General features: G+C 31.3%; 1 protein-coding gene across 1 annotated transcript in view; it reads left to right on the forward strand.

Moving 5' to 3' along the window:
* LOC117182033 (protein O-mannosyl-transferase TMTC2) overlaps positions 1 to 6,000 on the forward strand; it is a 560,376-nt gene that overhangs the window by 473,920 nt on the left and 80,456 nt on the right. The gene's annotated exons all lie outside the window — the stretch shown is intronic.

A 6,000-nucleotide genomic window follows, 5' to 3' on the forward strand; every position in this document is an offset into this window, starting at 1 on the left:
CACTGGGGCACCAATTAATTTCTATTATTGGGTTTTAAGATGTCTAGCCAGTCTCAAGTTTCACCAGCTAGGACATAATAAAAATTAACCAAACATATAATTAATTTTAATAGCTTCAATTGTTATGAGGTTGAGAACTCTAAATAAGTTACAAAATTTTATTGTGACCTGCTTTTTAATTATTACGTATCAGAAACATTTTACCAGCCAAGAAAATTGGAAACAATTCTCATCGCCGAAACAACCCTCAATTTCACAACCTTAATAACTTAAACTACTTCCTTGCAAATGTCTCACTACACATTCACCAGCACTACTGAATGTAAGCTTACTATGCTTTGGAATGCAATGAATGTAATACAAATTCCTGGATAAGCGTTAACTTTTACTACAGCAACCTCAAATGGGTCATTGAAGATTGACATACAGTACTTAGCTCAATATATCTGACTAAACATTGATCAGGCCTACTGTACTCAAACTGCCTCACTAAGAATTAATGTGTAGTACTGCCACACAAATATTTGACTACACATTGACATATGCTACCGAATACACACTGCCTAATTAGTTTAGATAGCAATTTTCTAGATTTTTATTGGAACAATATGTTTATTTAATGTGTGAAATTTCAAGAATCCTTTAAAGTTATTTTCCGAATACACTTCCAAACAACCCTAGGTTGATTATACATTTTTATAAACTCTAAAAATTATTCTTATTCGCCTGATAAAGGAAATGCTGTTTAGAGCTTGTTGTAAGATATTTTTGATGATATTTGATTACTCGCTCCACTTTTTAAATGAGAAGCATGAAGATACAATGAAAACTGTTCTTTTATATTTATGTTTTCAAAATTTTACTCCCTTTTTCTATTAAAGGCCGCACTTACATTCATTTCAATTTTCATACTGCAAAAAATGTGCGCTCCATGCTATCCATTATGATTTATCACTGTAAATTTCGTGTGAAATTTAAGGTTGTCTCTAAGAGTCTTCTGAAAAAAATTGCTTGGTTTTTTAGAATTAGAGACTTTTTACGAATTTTGTTGGCTGGTGAAACGTTTTATTGGCCCGGTCAGAGATAAATTGACCATCAAATACATTATTTGGCAAAATAGTAGATATTTTTCTAAAAGTATTACAAATAGATTTTCTCAATAAGTGCACACTTAAATCGTTTATTTTTTAAGAGAAGATTTCTGAAAACGCAATACATTTCTTATTCATCCTTTCTTTAGCTTATCCAAAACGATATATTTCTTTACTCAATTTGGGTTATGTCCTGACAGGTGTAACGTTTCAATAAAGATTCAGACCGGCTAAAAACGATTCAAATCTGATATTTTGCAATTTGTTCTCGACCCGGTGAAAATGGCGAGAAATTTATATTTTGTAATTTCCAATGGGCTTGCAAATTGACAAGCATCCAGAAGATCAAAAGAATCAGGCTGTTCCATTTGAATTATGTCCTGGTTGTTGAAACGTTTTTTTTTGCGTGGACCGATTACAAAGGGAAATTTTTCAATTTGCTTTAGAGTTATAAATTGATACAAATTGGGACGATTAACGTGACCTTTTTTTAATTCACGATGTACCTTAAGTTCCAAACGTTCAAATGAACGAATTATTTTTCCCAATTTCTATTTTCCTCATAAATATTGTTCTAGCTGCAATATAAAATATTCCTTTTAAATCTGTTTCAATAATAAGTTATTCCCCAGTATAAATGAACAAGCATTTACGCACTATTTCTGGTTTAAAAAATCATCATACAAACATTTAGCTTATTTGTACGTTCGGAGATTCAAGCACATAAATTCATGTTACATCTGGCTGGAGAATTTTTTCACTCGCCAAACATCTGAAAATCACATTAAAACTTTTTTAGCGCAAAAAATTTTCTTTGTTTATCTGGCAGGCGAGTAAAACTGGGTTTTTTTACGCGATTAGCATGTTTTCATCAGTAATTTATCAGTTATTTCTGATACCTTAATACTTCGTCTATGTCTAATCGATTGAAAATCGCTCTTCTAAATTAAATGACAATGCGACAGTAAATTTACCACTCCTGAGAACTCCCCTTTAAATAATTTTTGGGCAGTTGTGAAGATTATCCATACGAATTACGAAATTAGCCATACATTTACGAAAAAAGAGAAGCTAAGAAGCAACTTTATCATGATGGTGCCGCAAAAATTTAGTTTTATTTTTCTCATTATATAATTTCAGTAAAGGCAAATTGTAGAATGATTTTCGAGAATGACTTTATTCTTACAGAATTGAGGAGATATTAAGCGCGATTCTTCTTACTTTCACTACACCTCTTTCTCTCTTTTGCACTTTATCTTCATTCATTACTGAATCCTAATAACCGTAAACGCACGAAGAGTGACATTAAAAAGGGCGATTTTTATGAAATTTTCAATAACAGGCTCCTCATTTTATACCACTTCCATTGAAAACTTTCCAGCCATTGACGCAGGCACTTCTCGGGTTTCATCATCCTGGTATTAATCCCGAATCCTGTATAAAGATGAACGGTTCAATGGTAGAATGTGCGTCGATACACCATATATATCTATAGCGAACTTCCACTCATATACCGTATACATCCCCTCTTCACATTTCCATCGTTCGGTTTTCCTCTATTATTCGTAAATAAAGGCGGATCTTTCCTAATCCTTCCGATTCCTGGCTGCGATCCCCTCGAGAACACTCGTAAAAACTCATCCCCTTTCACTTCCCCGAAGCCGCCCTTTGCTTTTGACAGTGAAATATATTGTCACCCTTAACGCCTTTACATTATATGAGCCGGCAGAGTTGAGCCAGAGAGTGGTCCTCCTCACCAGAGGCGGAAGAAAGATGAGCAGCCGGAAACTGCTGTTTCATCTCCGACTTCGCCAACTTGGCAAGACCGCGGTTCTGTTTGCTTCCTAATTACGAAAGAGAGAAGAGAGGGGCTACTGAAAGACTAAGGAGAGGGGCTGGTGAAGGAGTAAGGAGAAAGCTGCAACCATGGGGTGAAGTTTTTGGTAGGGGGTTTTACATGGAGGTGTAAAGATAAAGAATAATGGGAGTGAAAGTTAAAGAAGAACTAAAAGGTAGAGGGGGGGGGGGGGACTCAGCTTTACGATGGATCGCAAAATTAAGATTCCATTGTAGAATCGGTTTGTGTGCTTTGCAATTTTCTGGTTAACCTGACTTTAGCTCTCGAGTCCTTGCCAAGTAAAGCAAGAGGAACGTCTTTTCGACGGATTCCTCGACAGTTGAGTTTTCGGAGTCGTAACTGACGAAGTCAAAAATCCTGATTGAAACTGCAGATTCTAAAATCGATTTAGAATCGAGAAAAATCATTTGAAAGGGATGTCAGACGTCACAGAGTAGGACAAAATAGTGTATGTGGACAAATCAATTTTTTCCTTTTGATATTCATTAGATTCCACAGTAAAACAGAACAGTCCAAGAGATTCAAATTTCCTATTTACTAAGTTTACCATACAAAGATAAAGTTCTCACAATTATGTTTTAATATAAGAACTCAATCATTTAGTTAAACCATGCAATCATGGAGAATAAGTGAGAAAAATTTTGTTTTTAATGAACCAAACTTTCTAAGATTTCATGCAGAGTTAGTGGAATAAGATAAATTAAAAAAATGTTCTCATATTTATGGGAAGCGTTTTCTTATGATCCCTATTTCAAACCCTCAAAAATATAAATGGGGTTTTTGCGGTATTCAACGTTATTTTAATATTCAATTAACATTGAGACGACTTCGAAACGATAACTAGTTTTATACAACTTTTAAAAAAGGACAAAACAGAATATAATGAGATGAGTTGTTTGTAGGACTGACCATAATTATACAAATATCACTTTTTAAGTGAAAATTTCATTTTGACTATGAAAACTTAAAATTTTTAATGATGCTTATGTTAATATAATCTGAATGAAGGTCCGAACTTTACTCACAATATTAAAATTCATTTTTTATTTCAATTATTACATTACTTAACTTCTAAAAACTTTAATACGTATTTGTAAATTATCTAAACATTTGAGCCTATTGCCGTTGATTTCAGAATTTTATTTATTATTAATTACAGATAGTATTTGAGCAGTACTGATTATAAAGATTTGAAGAGCCCTCAAAATACCAATCAGTAATTAATAATCACAAATAATAAAATAAAATTATTTTTGAAAAAACTAAGAAAAAAAGACAAATAAGTATTAGCGAAGTTTTTAAACCAAATATGGAAAAATTTCAATGTATATAAGGGATTGTCCATATATTACGTAAGACGTTTTTCTGTTGTTTGAATAAAGACGAAAATAATATTTTTATCAAGTTGAAAAGGAAACAGCGATATAAACAAAAGAAACATGTCTTACGTAATATATGGACGATCCCTAACATTTTTTCAATACTTTTTAAATTTTTTTCAGTTTGTACGCATTTATAATTTTTGATTCTATACGTTAAAAGTTAAACAATAAACAACATAAAATTGCTTTTAAGCTACTCTTTATCAAATATACACATATGTTGCTCATTCAAAAAGCACTATTTTAGGCACGCCATTTGGAATTTTATAAATGTGATAGAATATTTCGTATAAACGACCCAGAAAACTTCTTATAACAGGCTTTTCTAATGATTTTACTACTTTATTCTGTGTAAAATCAACCGTTGTTTCGGGTGCACACTTATAAATTTGGTACTTTTATTACAAAATTCACAATCAGCGGTGCAATGTTTTTTAAACAAAAAACATTTCTTTTTGCAGAAATATACGCCACCTTGCATCCGCCATTTTTAATTCTGTATTTTTAATGAGGAATTCAGGATTAGCGATCTAAAAAATATTTGATATCAAATTTGCATGCAAAAACTATTATTGTTTTTGAACGTGTTCGCTATTTTGCATTCACCATTTTTGAATTTAAGTATTTAATGATAAATTGGTAAATAATACACAAGTGGGAATTAAAGACACTACAAACATATAATAACTGCATTTTCGTGGCATTTCAATAGGTTTAAGACTTTTTGCAAATTTTTCAGAATTATTAATTAATTAAGAGAATTTTAATAAACAAAAGAATTTGGCTGTTTCCGAATGAATAGGCTCAATATTTATTGAGGAAATTCACGATGAATTTCTTTCCGATGATTCCTTGCTGTAATATTTTTTAAATTGACAGCAATTTTTGTTTACTTCATAATGCTTTTGTAAAAATTATTTATTGTTGTTATTTGTAAAGCAGCAAAGAAAATAGTAGTCGGACAGACATTATCAGTCAATTCTGTGAACAAAAATTGAGCATCTTAGTAAAAAAATAACCGTATTCTCAAAATTTTTACCCAGATTGTTTATATAATCTAAAATTTAGGGTTAATTTAAACATTATCGTAGCAAAAACTCATGGCAAAGACATTCTTCATTGATTCGATGAAAAAAATTTGCCAATTTGTTAAGAAATGAATAAACTCTGAATTTGTTTATAAAAATTGCTCAAGTAATTAATCATTCCTATACACTTTTAAAGCTTACTAGTGAATATTCATGGAAGACAGATTCTTAGTTAATGTAAAAAAATGTAGCCTGTTCGTTGAAAAAGAGGAAACTCTAAATTCGTTCATGAAATTGGTTTAAATCATGAATAATTTTTATGTATTGGCAAATTTTCATAGCAAAAAGTCTTGGGAAAGTCATTATTAGTCTATCACAGAGGAAAAGACAGCTGAAATTTATTGGGTGGAAATAATTATTTAATAATTCCTAAGAATGTACTTAAACTTTAATTTACAAAAAGTACTTCCTTTTTCCATTTTTTCGTGAACCAATGTTTTCTTTTAATAAATTATGCATATTTGTTATATTAATAATACTGTTCGTAATATTCCATATCCTCCTAATTTTAATATAATTCCTGCTAAAATTAATGAACCCCTTACGGGAGCTTCTACATGAGCTTTAGGTAGCAATGTTTT

Source organism: Belonocnema kinseyi, chromosome 10, assembly GCF_010883055.1.
Source record: "Belonocnema kinseyi isolate 2016_QV_RU_SX_M_011 chromosome 10, B_treatae_v1, whole genome shotgun sequence".
NCBI lineage: Eukaryota > Metazoa > Arthropoda > Insecta > Hymenoptera > Cynipidae > Belonocnema > Belonocnema kinseyi.